Genomic DNA, 15,484 nt, shown 5'->3' with positions numbered 1-15,484 from the left:
ATCCTGAGTCCCAGCCCTCCTCCCTCCCCCTCCAATGCATTTATCCCTACAGCTGGACACTCACATGAGTGAAAAGGAATGTGATTCATAATTACAGCAGGACCGCAGCTGTAAACTGGAACTTCTCTGGCCAAATCAGGAGCCGGGTCACCCTCATCATAAGGCACAGCTTCCTGCCACATGTTTTTTCTAAAAGCTCCAACCTTCCAGTTGGCCAATCACTGAGTCTAGGAGCCCAGGCTCAGCACCCCTGGCTTGCTTTGTTTTCACAGCCTCTCACTGAGTCCTGCAGGAATTGGGGGAAGTACTTGGGGTGGTGGTGGTCTGGGGAAATGAGTATCTGGGGGCAGCCTAGAGCGGCTTCTGCTGTTTCAGAGAAGACTGTCTCTTGCGGCCCGACCCAGTAGAGTCCCCTTGGCCTCCAGAATCAAGCCCAGCTTTCTTAGTTCTGCCTTCAGGGTGCAACTGCTAGGCCCCAGTGAATAAAATCCCTGTGCCACAAGGCTTACACTCCAATGGGGTAAGGGAAAAGTAATAACACAATAACAAAGTATTATTATTAAGTGAATTGGTATGTTGGGAGTTTGTAAGTCACGGTAAAGTGAAAAGGTAGAGCAGAAAACAGGGGCTGAGGCGAAGCTGCAGCCTCCCCACAACGAAAGTGGATGGAAACAACGGACCCAAAACTATCTGTTGGATAAGTCCCTGCATAGCCACATGGTGTGAGAGATCATGAGTGATAATAGAACAAAGTAACTTGGCGACAGTGGCCAGAAAAATGGAGTTGAAGTAAAGTGAAAAAGAAAAAACAATAAAACAAAGTGACTTGGTGACAAATCTTTAGGTGTATGTAGTCTAAAACAGAAACTTTATTCAGTATTTATACTGTTTGTATTGACAGAATATTTTTTCAACTATTATCAGATAAAGCAAGTAAATAATATATATTTTGTATATTTTGATAGGAATCTAGATATCAGGATTAGTGACAAGGAAGGCTAATTGTAGACTTCCAATTTGAGTAAGAACAGGGCACTGTTGGAATGGAATCAAATATATTAATATGAAGTCATGACTTTATGAAACATGACATTAAAAATATTTTGACTTTTTTTTCCCACCGAAATAGCCCAGGAGAAATGTCACCTCCATAATGCATCTTAATGCTAAGATTTTGGTTTCTAGTGTTAGTTTTCTCTTAAAGGAGCCACAGTTTCTTGGCACCAATAGTGGATGCCATGTCAGTTTGGGGTTGAAAGGTACAAGGTGATCCTAGAACACTTATACCTTTTTTGGACAGAAAGCAAAGCGTTAAATAAGGGTCATTCAAAATTACACAAGGAACAATCTATACAGGGCTCCTCCTGGCCAAAGTTGGGACAGTATAAGCACCAGAAGGAGAATATTGGCTGGCACAATTGATACCATACATTTGAAAAGTCATTAGTCCATGGCACCCAACAAGAGCAGAGCTACCACAATGCATTCTCGGAGAAGATGAATCTGATAGAATGCATTTCAATCCCGCTGGGCTTACTGACTCGTTTATCGTGTCAATGAAGAATTCCAGTAAATGTAAATCCATCAGTCAGAAGGCATTTCTTCTCCTCTAAAGGCTCCTCTCTGCCCCTTAACATCCGGACTTTCCTCTCTTGGCTCTCCTTGTGCTGTCAAGGGGTTCCGTGGAAAAAGTCTTTTAAGTTCCCTTGACAGAAGGATTGCAGACTGCTGGTCTAGTCTCTGGGCCAACCCTCCCCGTCTCTTTAATAAAGACGTTTTTTCTTATTTTCCGTGTGCTGTGTATTATTCTTAGGCTAGAGTAACTTTCCGCGGGTGCAGACCTCTCGGTTTCCTTTGAATTTGGAGGGCTTGATCCCATCGCCAGCTTCTGGAGCCCACGAGGAAGGGAAGACCCCCCATTACATCCACGGGTGTCTGGCGCCACCTTGTGGTCAGTGTTGGAATGTTTTCTGTTCCCTCTCGCAATGAAGCTCCTTGGACTTCCGGGATGAAGAAAGGAAAGCGCAGGCTGGTTTCCTAGAATAACTCAGTTACACAGTTTGCACGGACTTGGTCCTTAACAAACTTCCACTGTCACTGGTGGAGTCAGAATTTAGCAGCCACCCTTTCCTCGCTCTGTGTCTGTATCTGTCCCAAGCTCATGATCTGGGGCTTCACGCTGTATCCACGGCTCACCCTCCCTGCTGGGACCCTGGCCTCTCACTCTGTCTTTTGATATCTCCTACACGCTGTCATTCCCTACCGCTCAGAAATAGACTTTTAAAAATTTTTTATTTTATATTTTTTCTCCTTCTGTGTGTCCTATTTCTAGGATCCCTTTACTAGACGGACTTTCCAGGGGAGTTCCTCAGCCCCTGCACAGGTCAGTAGGGAGGAGTCAGCCTGCTGCTTGCTCATGTTGAACCAGGGTGCTGCCCAGCCTGTGAAATTTGGAATTGGAACACTAGAGTTGGCCCCAAATTACAGCTTTTTCTTCTGGCTCCTGGGACTCCCAGGTTCTTCGGCAACAATAACAAAACCTGGAAAAACGTATCCTTGCCAGAGGTGGGAGAATGAGGCTTACAAAAGGAAAACACGGATCTTTCTTGTCTCCCCTGGCAGGAGGTTGCAAGACCAGGTTGTAGAACCCCATTAAGGACCTTGGAGAAAGAGCTGAGCAAGGAGCCTTCTCAGGGACCTGCAAACATCTCCAAGAGCAAAAGTATGAATCCTTATACTGTGGAGGAGGTGTGTTCCTGGTTCCTTCACTGGACCCTCATTGAAAAAAATAACAACAACAACAACAACAACAACAACAACAAACTACGTTAAATAAAAAACCCTGGAGGCCAGGTGCGGTGGCTCACGCCTGTAATCCCAGCACTTTGGGAGGCCGAGGTGGGCGGATCACCTGAAATCAGGAGTTTGAGACCAGCCTGACTAACACGGTGAAACCCCCTCTCTACTAAAAATACAAAAATTAGCTGGACGAGGTGGTGGGCACCTGCAGTCCCAGCTACTTTGGAGGCTGGGGCAGGAGAATTGCTGGAACCCAGGAGGTGGAGGTTGCGGTGAGTGGAGATTGCGCCATTGCACTCCAGCCTGGGCGACAGCCAGACTCCCTCTAAAAAAGAAACAACAAACGCTTTTGGAGAAATGAGTGCCTGAACAAACCTCAGTAACTTCTAAATTTTGCTTCTGTACTTAAAACAGCTCCTCTAGGAAGTGGCCACATGCCTCCAAATTTCCTGCAGATGCCAGCCAGTCTTCTATGAAATTGATTCAGTCTACGAAACATCATCTTGCGTTTCCGGCCCTAGGAGATCACAGCTCACAAAGGAGGTCCCTGTGATGTCATCCCACCTGCATTAATCACGAGGACCAGCTCTTCCAGGTGAAGCCATTTCATTGACATTAACTGCTCACTGTCTCACTGGAACTTCTTTTCTTTTCTTTCTTTCTTTCTTTTTTTTTTTTCTGAGATGGAATCTTGCTCTGTCACCCAGGCTGGAGTGCAGTGCTGTGATCTTGGCTCATTGCCACCTCTGGGTTCACGCAATTCTCCTGTCTCAGCTTCTGAGTAGCTGAGATTATAGGTGCCCACCACCACACCCAGCTAATTTTTGCATTTTTAATAGAGATGGGGTTTCACTATTTTGCCCAGGCTGGTCTCAAACTCCTGGCTTCAAGTGATCTGCCTGCCTCAGCCTCCCAAGGTGCTGGGATTACAGGCGTGAGTGGCCACCAGGGTTTTAAATGAAGTGTTTCAGTTTAGCTGATGGCAGCAAATAGATGCTGAAATTTAAATATAAGTAACATTAACAACTCAATTCTATTTTATTTTTCAAATAAAAAGATCTGTCCATTTGCAAAGAGCTTGGAGTGTTCTAATTAAAATTAGATTAAATTAGAAGTGATATTCAGAGATATCAGGGTGTTGTCTGCTTGGAAAGCTGTCCTCCCAACAAACGAGGGGACTATAAATGGTAAGAAGTCTGACGTGCTGGATTTTAAAATATCTTTATGGAATATGTTTTATTGATTTTTAGCCATACAGACTGGGTGATTCTGGATGCCTGTGTGTGGAATTAAAAAGTATATGAATTGAACTGTTTTTAAACCAGTAATTATCTGTGCCTCATTCCTTCCTTCCCTTTCTTCCTTCTCTGCCCTTATTTCTTTCCTTCTTCCTTTCTTTCTTTACTTTTCCAGAAGAGTTTAAACTCTGAAGAAGTTTAACTTTGGGTTGACAAAGGCAAGCCTCAGGTTAAAGAACTGATTAAAAGCTTGGGCATGAGATGTGGGTCTCAACATGTTGCTTAAAAACAAAAAGCCCAACTGCCAAAGATGTGCATGGTGTTGATTGTGGCAGGGTGTATGAGAAGGTAGGGCCCAGGCTTTTCTTTGGCTAATGACTCATTTAAAAACTCATTTGCTGCCTAAAACACTTATTCCAAAATTGGAATTTTTAAATTAAATGCCACTTAAAACTTCAGAAAGGCATTAAAAACTTGATAATTGAAACAGATGATATGTCAATTCACCTTTTAAATTCAAAGAATATAATTCAGAGTAAATCATAAAATTAGAGAAGGATTTGGATTTCTTTGCTAACACTAAATAGCTATTGCATAAATGTGAGCTATAATTGTAAACACTGAGGTATTTTACAAACTGGTTCTCTTGGAATCCATGTAGTCTGGAAACTGATTCTGTAAAAAACTTTCCACTTGAACTTTCTGAGAATAGTTTGAAGGTAAAATAATCTGATACACTTCCCTGTCAATAAAAAATTAATCATAATTGGACATATTTACTTATGTTTTTGGTTTTTCTTTCTTTCTTTCTTTTTTTTTTTTTTTTTTTGAGACAGAGTCTTGCTCTGGAGTGCAGCGACTGACCTCGGCTCACTGCAATCTCCACCTCCTGGGTTCCAGCGATTCTCCTGCCTCAGCCTCCCGAGTAGCTGGCACTACAGGTGCTTATGCATTTTTTATTTTAACTCTATTGTAAAGTATATCTGGTTGTATTTTTATGACATTCTCGTTTGGCTTTGGGAAGTTTGAATTTTCTATAGAGTTAAGGTAGTTGGTAGTTGTGTTTTCCAAAGACTTCTGAGAATTTGGAAATCTATATTCTGTTGGTCTGTAATGAAAATAAGGACAACAATAATATATACATGAAGCAAAGTTGCAATTTTTATTCATGAGTCAAAAGAGTTCAGGCAAAAATCTTAAGATACTGCATTTATAGCTACTGTTCTTGGCTAATCATAGAGAATCTGATCCTCCAGTGAGAAAATGAATCAAGATTTTCAGGGAAAAATCAAAATGGTTCTCCCAATTCGTAGTTTCTTGACCCAGAACCAGTCAAAGCTTGGGAGGGGAATGTTGAATATTATGAAGGGAGGGAGAGCTTATAGCTCCTAGAAAGGAGCAATATAAATTAAAAAGCTTGGAAGATAAGAACGGAATTAAAAAGAAAAAGAAAAAATCTCCTAAACCTGTGAAAGTAACATGGGTTTGCTAGATTAAATGTCAGGGGCAGAATTGGCTAATTCAGCCAGAAATCATGTGTGCCAATCTGGATTATACCCATGTATTAAACCATTGTAGACGGGGAAATGCAACCATCATGCAGAATGTTGGCCACTGCGCTGCTGGAGGTCCCTCTGGCACTCGGTAGGGCGGATCCCCTGTTTCCTGGTGGCTGCCAGGCACCCCCTCTAGAGCCTTGGTCTGTCAGCTGTTCTGATGCCAGAGCTCTCAAATTGCAAGCAAGGAGAACAGATGAGCCAAAGCTCTGTACAGAGCCAAAGAGTCAGAGATTATGAATGAGTTTAGAGCAAAGAGACTTTTAGCAAATCCTTAGTGGAATGCCATCTAAAAATACACAAGTAGGATGTATTAAGAGAATTGAGCTTTATTTGATAACTGGAAGATTTGCATTAATGTTGTAATAATATTTTAGAATGATTTTTTTCCCCAGACAAATAAGTAATTGTTTATTTTGTTAGAAATCTAGACTTCTTGGCATAAGAGAAGAGGAATTACAATCGTAGAATCAAGAATTTGAGTAGGTGATGAATATCCTAATTACACTGATTCAATCTTTACCAGTTAGGTGAAGGTATTATCACATGTACCCTGAAAATATGTGCATCTACGACTTATCAATTAAAAAAAAAACAACACACAGAATGGTACTGGTGTTTCAAACCAGGCAAAACATACCTTAATGGAATTCATAAAACTAAAATGTCTAAAGAAAACATCGTATCCCATAAATATGTATAATTATTATGTGTCAGCTAAAAATAAAAGAAAAGAAAGCAAAAAAAGAATTTAATTAGGAATACTTTATTGTTAGAACTGGACTGAAAAGAATCAAGATCAATTCAAACTATTAAAAGAACAAAAATAGTAAATTAGAAATACATCTCCTTTGTCTCTCTGTCTGTTGAAGTGCCCAGGAGCCCTGTCACCTCACAACACACTTTGGCACCCACAGACTGGTCTCTAATACTCTTCTCACCAAAAGCATCTTGGGAGGAATGGCATATTCCATACTTTGAGCTGGAAGTTCAAGGAAAACCTAAGCACTGAACAATATGGCCAGAAATCAAGAAAGCTTGAATGAATTAGTAGAGCCAAGAGGACATAGGAGCCCATCTAAAAGGGTCCTGCTGGCCAAAGTTGGGGCCACTTGAATGTCAGAAGTAGAGTATCAGCTGAAGCCAATGGGCTTCAGGGTAGATTGGAAAAGCCATGAGTCCAAGATGATACATAAAAAGAGCAAAAGATTATGAGTAGTGTAAGAGAAAGTGGAGAAAGAGAGAGAGGATTTGCTGAGTCATTTACGTGTTGGTGTTACTGACTCGTCTGTGGGGCAGAAGGGAGAGTCCGGTTTATGTGATACCTACATTTGTACCTGAGATTTTTTTTTTATTTTTATTTTTTTGAGATGGAGTTTCGCCCTTGTTACCCAGGCTGGAGTGCAATGGCGCGATCTCGGCTCACGGCAACCTCCGCCCCCTGGGTTCAGGCAATTCTCCTGTCTCAGCCTCCTGAATAGCTGGGATTACAGGCACGCACCACCATGCCCAGCTAATTTTTTGCACTTTTAGTAGAGACGGGGTTTCACCATGTTGACCAGGATGGTCTCGATCTCTCGACCTCGTGATCCACCCGCCTCGGCCTCCCAAAGTGCTGGGATTACAGGCTTGAGCCACCGCGCCCGGCTGTACCTGAGATTTTTATCGAAAAGTCCTGCATCCCCTCTCAAGCCTTTGGAGTGAGAAGGAGGGCTTGGGGAGGCCTCTGGCACTGTGGCTTTAAAAATATTAAGCCATTCTCTCCTACATCAGCTCTCTTGGAGAGGTGTCCACTCTTCTGTGCAGGACAGGCAGGAGAGGGAGGGATTCCTGCCAAAGCTACTGATAAATTCCTCTCATCACTGAGGGAAGATGTTGCCACCTTGGAAATGGGCTTCTCCACTCTGTTGGAAGGCTGGGGCCTATATCTTGCTCAATAGCGTCTGAGACACGAATAGAAGACATCTGCTCAAGATGGAACATGAGCACACAAACTCTGTACATACACACTCTCTTTTTCTCTCTCTCTACCAAGAATGAACAGTAAACCTACAGGGTAAGCTGGTGAAGAGTAGCCCAGTGGTAGAAGGAGCTGGGTGTACACAGGTTGGCTTTAAAGCTCACATGAGAATGGGGATGAACATGCCCATGCTTGGCAGGAGAACTGACCCATGCTCCCTGCAAGCAGCTGGGGCTGAACATGCTCCAGAAATGTGCTGCTTGCTCATGGCACCTTGACCTCCTGGGTGCAAGTGATTTTTCCTGCCTCAACCTTCTCGTAGTTGGGACTACAGGCATGTGCTACTGTGCCAGCTAAGTTTTGTATGTCTTGTAGAGACAGGGTTTTGCCTTTTTGCCCAGGCTGGTCTTGAACTCCTGAGCTCAGGTGACCCACCCTCCTCAGTCTCCCAAAGTGCTGGGATTATAGGCATGAGCCATGGCACCCAGCCCACTTTGAACTCTTAAAAGAGATAAGGCTTCTTTTGTCTCTGGCAAGGGGCTTTCTTACTTCAGGGAGGGGCCAGCTTCTCTTTTTTTTCTTCTCCTCCTTTACCTGCTGCCATTGTGTACCCATCTGGGACTGGAGTTCAAGAATGGGAGAGGAGGATTATAAATCGTTCTACTATAAGGACACGTGCACATGAATGTTCATTGCAGCACTGTTTACAATAGCAAAGACCTGGAACCAACCCAAATGCCCATCAATGATAGACTGGACAGGGAAAATGTGGCACATATACACCATGGAATACTATGCAGCCATAAAAAACGATGAGTTCGTGTCCTTTGTAGGGACATGGATGAACTTGGAAACCATCATTCTCAGCAAACTGACACAAGAACAGAAAATCAAACACCGCATGTTCTCACTCATAGGCGGGTGTTGAACAATGAGAACACATGGACACAGGGAGGGGAGCATCACACACTGGGGTCTGTTGGGGAGAAATAGGGGAGGGACACCAGGGGTGGGGAGTTGGGGAGAGATAGCATGGGGAGAAATGCCCGATATAGGTGATGAGGAGGAAGGCAGCAAATCACACTGCTCTGTGTGTACCTATGCAACAATCTTGCGTGTTCTTTACATGTACCCCAAAACCTAAAATGCAATTAAAAAAAAAAAAAAGAATGGGAGAGGGATTGCAGCACTGTTTACAACAGCCAAGATTCGGAAGCAGCCTGAGTGTCCATTAGTAGACAAATGGATACAGGAAATGCAATACATATGCACAATGGAGCATTATTCAACCATAAAAATGAACGAGATCCTGTCATTTGCAACGACGTGGATGGAACTGGAGTTCATTATGTTAAGTGAAAGAAGCCAGGCACAGAAGACAAACTTTGCATGTTCTCACTCGTCTGTGGGGACTAAAAATTAAAACAATTGAAGTCATGGAGATAGTAGAAGGATGGTTACAAGAGGCTGAGGAGGGAAGTGAGGAAAAGTGGGGATGCTTAATGGGTACAAAAATAGAGTTAGATCGAATTCATAAGATCTAGTATGTGACAGCACAATGAGGTGACTAAAAGTCAACTATAATTCATTGAATATTTTAAAAAAACAAGAGCATAATTGGAATGTTCATGACACGAAGAAATGATACATGCTTGAGGTGATGGAAACCCCACTGACCTGACGTTATTATTACATGTTGTATGCCTGTGTCAAAATATCTCATGTCCCCATAAATATACACACCTACTATGTATCCATAAAAATTAAAAATTAAAAGAAAAAAGAAGGGAAGAGGGGAATTGGGCTCAGGAAGGTCTTACTTGATTGGAACAGTTGAAGGCTGGTTTTGGCTCTCTGGGCCCTGTTGAGGCTTAAAGCTGATTCTTTCTCCTCTGGGCACTTTCATGGGTTCTTTGTAGGCGTCCCTGCTGAAACTCGATGGTCACTCCCATGATGTAGGCAATACATTGTTTTTAAGCTTTTTTCCTTAGCCTCTGGGTTTCCCAGACGCTGCTTTCCACTCTGCTTCTTCAGGCTGTTTGGCTTCCTCAAAGTGATCCAGGCTCCCACCTTCTTTCCTCAGTGGTGGGGTACACATACCAAGCTGTCTGCATGGGACCCTAAGCTTGGGGTTAAGAGGTCATCTGCTCAATTCCACCCTTTCCCTGGGCAATGTGGCTCAGAGTGCTCCAACAGCTCTCTCCAAAGACATCCTCTTCAAATGTCCTTGGAAATGTCCAACAACTCGATCCTTTCCATATCCCTTCAAAAGATGGCAGGCATGATTTTAAAATATTACTTTTAATCTATGTGTGGCGGTGCACATCTGTAATTCCAGCACTTTGGGAAGCCGAGGCAGATGGATGGCTTGAGCTCACAAATTTGAGACCAGCCTGGGCAACATGGAACCTCATTCTTACAAAAAATACAAAAATTAGCCAGGTGTGGTGACGTTCGCCTATAGTGCTAGTTACTTGGGTGACTGAGTGGGGAGGATCACCTGAGCCCGGGAGGCTGAGGCTGCAATGAGCTGTGATCGCACCACTGCACTCCAGCCTGGTAGACAGTGTGAGACCCTGTCTCAAAAAAAAAAAAATCAGTTTTAAGATTAACATTATTTTAAATATTGAAGAGGTAAGCAGGGAACAGTGTCTTTGCAAGGAGAGCAGGAGATTATTAAACAAAAATAGGCAGTCATGAAATATATTGCTGTTGGAAATGAAAACAACTGCAGCAGGTAGGCTAGGCAACAGGTGGGAATAGCTGGTGAAAAATTAGGTGAAAGATTAAGTGAATTAAAATACAGAAATGCTGGGTACATTGGTTCCTGTCTGTAATCAGCTCCCAGTGCTTTGGAAGGCCAGAAGTTTGAGACCAGCCTGAGCAACATAGTGACACCTTGTCTCTTAAAAAAAATTAGCTGGATGATGACATGATCCTGTAGTCCCAGCTACTTGGGAGGCTGAAGTGGGAGGATTTGCTTGACCCAGGGGTTCAAAGTTGCAGTGAGCTATGATTGTACCACAGCACTTAAGCCTGGATGACAGAGTAAGACTTTCTTAAAAAAAAAAAAAAGGAGAGAGAGATAGGTATAAAAAATGTACATGTAATATAGCGCCAAAAGATGCAGAAATGGAAAATATGAGTAAGAAGTTGAGAGCCATGGGAGATAGATTGAGAAATTCTGACACACATCCAAGAAAAGTTTCTGAATAAGAAAAATAGTGAGAACAGGGGAATGGAAATGTTTGCAGAGATAATGATCGAAAATTTCCAAAATCAAATAAAATTCCAGGTCAGGAAAGTGCACCGATTTTGTTGGGGTAAAGTAAGTAAAGAAACAAAATACCCCGATAATCCCTTTTGAACACTATCAAGGCTCAAAGGGAACAGAGAAAAAAGATCCAGCCTCAGTGAGGCTGTGAACCCACGTCACACCTGATCACATTCCCATCAAAGGAAACACCCGGCTCTGGGCGTCTCCTGCCTAGGGTAGGAGAGCAGAGAACATGTGACTGGAGTCTCCACAAATTTCTACTACTTCCTTCTTTCTCCCTTAAGGTTTTACTAAGCAGAGTTTTTCTTCCATTAGATTAAAAAATAATAATAAAAAGAAAGCAAGAAAGCAAGAAAACACTTCTGCTGCTTCTGGTCCTCAGGCAGCTTCAGAAGATTGCAAGACACTTGTTATTTAGGGTTCAGACACATGGCACAGCACACGGCAGGCACTTATTTCAGGATTTCCCAAGCACTGGAATCTGGCTCCATGACTGGGGCCCTGCTGACTCCAGTCTTCTAGAAAAGGCAATGATGGGGACAGGGTAACAATTGTGGGGACAGCAGTGCCCCATCTCCTGGGGCACACTCTACTTGCTGTCCTGTGGCACAGCTATCACAGGCTATGATTGCAAGAAGAGGCGGGGAAATAAGGTGTGGCTAATCTCCTAACCTCCAATACTTTTTTTTTCTTTATTGAGACAGGAACTTGATCCGTCAAGGGTCTTGATCTGTCAGGCTGCAGGCTGAAGTATAGTGGCTCAATCATGGCTCACCTCAGTCTTGATCTCCCAGCTCAGCCTCCCGGTAGCTGGGACTACAGGTGCGCACCACAACGCCTGACTAATTTTAAACTTTATTGTAGAGTTGGGATCTCGTTATGTTAAGCAGGCTGGTCTCAAACTCCTGGGCTCAATCAATCCTCCCGCCTTAGCTTTCCAAAGTGCTGGGATTACAGATGTGAACCATTTCATCCAACCTTAACCTCTAATCTTTAGACTAATTAAATTCATTTCCGAAGAAATACATGTTTATTGTAAAAACAAAGTAAGCAATGTGGAAAGATGTAAAACGAAAAGCTTCTCCCTTCTTTCTCTTGGTCTTATGCCCTGGGTGTGAACTCTGCTAATATTTGGTTTTGTCTTCCTCACATCCTCTATCTCTTACAGCTGGGATAATAGGTGAGGTTTCACCAATTACGGTTTTCCCATCCCACACTCCCTTTTCTCTGGATTCCTCGTCCAGTCACCATTTGGGGAAGTGGATGCAAGGTATCATTGTTTAGGGAAGCTGTCACAGTGCAATCGGTGAAGAAATATGCCAAATTCTTGAGTTTTAAGGTAAGAGTTCTCAACTCAGATATAAGATACAAAAAATTGAGCAAATAGTATATTGGCTCAGTCAGTTTTTTCCCACTCTTCCCAATCCCAGATTAGACAAAGATGAGTTGAGGGAAGAGGTGAAATGGGGAGGAAGTAATGAGAAAATCAGTCATGGTCTCCAAGAAGGGATATCCCTGTGTCCTCCCCTGGGGATTAGATGTAAAGAAGTATGGGAGAGTATTATTGAATTCTCCAGATAAAGTTTGGGGACGCAGGTGCGGAAGTGTCAGTGACAGACTTCCGCTTGGAGGTCTGGGGAGCAGACACCTCTCCCTGAGACTGAGATATGAGATATATCTCTAAGCCTAGGAGCCAGGCTAAGAAAAAAGAACAATTGTTTTTTTTTTTTTTTTTTTTTTTTGAGACGGAGTTTCGCTCTTGTTGCCCAGGCTGGAGTGCAATGGCGCGATCTCGGCTCACCGCAACCTCCGCCTCCTGGGTTCAGGCAATTCTCCTGCCTCAGCCTCCCGAGTAGCTGGGATGACAGGCACACGCCACCATGCCCAGCTAATTTTCAGTATTTTTAGTAGAGACGGGATTTCACCATGTTGACCAGGATGGTCTCGATCTCTTGACCTCGTGATCCACCTGCGTCGGCCCCTCAAAGTGCTGGGATTACAGGCTTGAGCCATCGCGCCCGGCCAAGAACAATTGTTAATTAAGCTTAAATGTAAAATACCTGAATCTACCCAGAAATGACCATGACTAATTTTCTGCCATTATGAGGATTGGAGATTCCAAATAAAGGTAAAATTGTATAATGGAACAATAAAAAAGTAATATTCCGTACACTCTACGCTGCTTGAAAAATGTGTATATATATTTTATATAACTACACTTTTGATTCCTCTATTTCCTTCTCTTGATGAGCTGGTTTTATCCTGAGATGGATGAAAGAACTATGATTTCAGTTTCTCCTTCTCTTTGCTAAGTTATTTAAATACGCCGTGTTGGTTTGCCTATCACCAAAGAGCTGGTGAAAACAAAGATTAGTTTCCCACTCCGTCCTATTCCCGCATACTTGCAGACAGCAGCGTCGGGGTATTGTCTGGCTTCTCCGAACGTGGCTTCGGCAGAGCCCTCCGCAGCCGGCTGTAGTTCCCGGAGACGCCACGAGGTGGCAATGGAGGGCTTGGCTGGCCAGCAGCCGGCTGCGGTTGATCTGCTGGGGTCCCCGCGGAGCCTCAGCGTCCTCTCCGGCAAAATAACAAATGTCCGTGGTGCAGGGCACTTTCTTCGGGAAGGACTCCTGGGAGCTCAGGAGTTTGCATACGCAGCCGAGGGAGCGAGGGGCTTCTGATAATGATATTCAGCGTCGAACGGAGTCGCTCACAGGCGGAGCCGGAGTCTCTCCCAGCTTTGATGTATGAGATTATTATGGAGAGCAATGCAGGCTGCGTGATGCGCCGGGCGGGCCGTGGATGTGGATTCCTCTGTGGATTGCGAGGCCGGCCGCCGCAGGGATGTCGCTTCCCAGGGACAAAGAGCGGTGAGGGGAGAGCTGGGGACGGCCAGGAACCGAGGACTGTCATGGGAGGGCCAGGCGTCTCTGTTTGTTCTCAGCAACAACGGACTGGGCCTTTTCCCGGAGGCGCGAGGGAGGCCAGCCCATGGCGGATTAGGTGTGCCCGCAGCCCTGCGCTGGAAGGCAGCGCACCCCCAGGCAGAGCCGCCTCCGGCCGAGATGGCCGTGGGGCTGCTGTTCTGGACCCCTGTAAGGAGGAGCTCTTCACTCCAGGGTTTTACGAAGATGACCAAAGAGGAAAGGAGGGCTGGGCGGGCACTGGCACGAAATCTCAGGGGAGGGTCCTTTGTGGACAGCTGGGGGCCATGCTGGTAGGCACCCTAGAGAGGGTTAACAGAGTAGCCTTTCCTCTTCCTGGAGGTTCTGCCAAACTCTCCCACTGCTCATTCTAGTTTAGACTGGAATGTTTTGTTCTTTGTTTCAGGTTTTTTTTTTGGAACCACACGGTCAGCTTGGAATAAAAATTCTATCCTCTTGATTTAGTGTTTCTTCTCACTTGCATGAATCCCGACGAGCTCTTACCACCAGGGTCATAAGAATCGCCCCTTGACACACTGTTCTGCTGTGACAGAGGGTTTACCTCTGGGCACCAAGCTGTCATCACTGCCACAGCGCGTCCCTGTCAGTCTGGTCCTGGACAGATAGATGCTTGCGCTCTGCAGTGTGAATTCTCACGCTCGCATTAAAGCTATTGACTCAGTTTATTCTCACCTGCTCAGCTGTTACCCTCAGAACCAGGCACAGGCTCCAGCCAAGGGCCCTGCCAGGTCCAGTTCTCCCCTCACAAACTTTCGGGCCCCAGACTTCGGACATTTGGTTAGAGCTCAAGTCCACACCCTTGATTAGGCTTCCCTGCCTACAGACCTGTCTGCTCTGACAACTTTCTTGGCCCGAAGGCTGGATATCAGACCCTTTGCTCCCAGAAGGTCCCAGCTCCTATTGCAGACTGTCCAGCCCTCTTCCAAGCTCTGCAGCTGTAGGGGCTTCAGGTAGGGGCATGCCTTTACCGCACCATAAAATCCTGTTACATTCCTCCAGGGCATCAGGGCACCAGCAATAAGGTAATAAACACCTTATATTCCTGGGAGCCTTAACATCCTCTGTCACTATGTGCGTATGTAAAAATAATATAGGCCAGGTGCGGAGGCTCATGCCTGTAATCCCAGCACTTTGGGAGGCCAAGGCAGGCGGGTTGTCTGAGATCAGGAGTTTGAGACCAGCCTGGCCAACATGGTGAAACCCCATCTCTACTAAAAATACGGAAATTAGCCCGGAGTGATGGCAAACGCCTGTAGTCCCAGCTACTCGGGAGGCTGAGACAGGAGAATCCCTTGACCCAGGGAGGCAGAGGTTGCAGTGAGCTGAGATCGTGCCGCTGTACTCCAGTCTGGATGACGGAGTAAGACTTCATCTCCCAAAAAAAAAAATTTTATATATATATATATGGCCTTAATTTGCATAACTAATAAAGGTTCCTCAAGGGCTCCAAGGTGACTTGCTATCCTTAGCCAATGGACTAAGAGGCAGCCAGTGTAATTTGTTTGATTTTGGACTCCTTTTGTATCTAGTTATTTTGATTTTTGACAATTAGCTCATCTTTTTATCTGCAGATGTTCACAGTAAAATTTCTAAATATTGACTCTTATTCACTGATTTTTATGGAGAGGCACACAGTAGGCAGTCATGTCTTTTTTTTTTTTTTTTTTTGAGACAGAGTCTCACTCTCTTGCTTAGGCTGGAGTGCAGTG

At 44.5% G+C, this 15,484-nt stretch overlaps 1 long non-coding RNA gene across 1 annotated transcript; it reads left to right on the top strand.

Annotated features, from left to right (window-relative positions):
• The first annotated feature begins 1,853 nt into the window (after positions 1-1,853).
• On the top strand, positions 1,854-5,309 carry LOC141585645 (uncharacterized). Its single transcript, XR_012519239.1, has 3 exons — positions 1,854-2,853; positions 3,214-3,394; positions 4,874-5,309. It is a non-coding gene; the product is annotated as an uncharacterized LOC141585645 (long non-coding RNA).
• The last annotated feature ends 10,175 nt before the right edge of the window (positions 5,310-15,484 follow it).

The sequence above is a fragment of the Saimiri boliviensis genome, chromosome 9, assembly GCF_048565385.1.
Source record: "Saimiri boliviensis isolate mSaiBol1 chromosome 9, mSaiBol1.pri, whole genome shotgun sequence".
Lineage (NCBI taxonomy): Eukaryota > Metazoa > Chordata > Mammalia > Primates > Cebidae > Saimiri > Saimiri boliviensis.
Note: the sequence above shows the minus strand (reverse complement) of the source record. Positions and strands in the feature narration are given on the sequence as shown.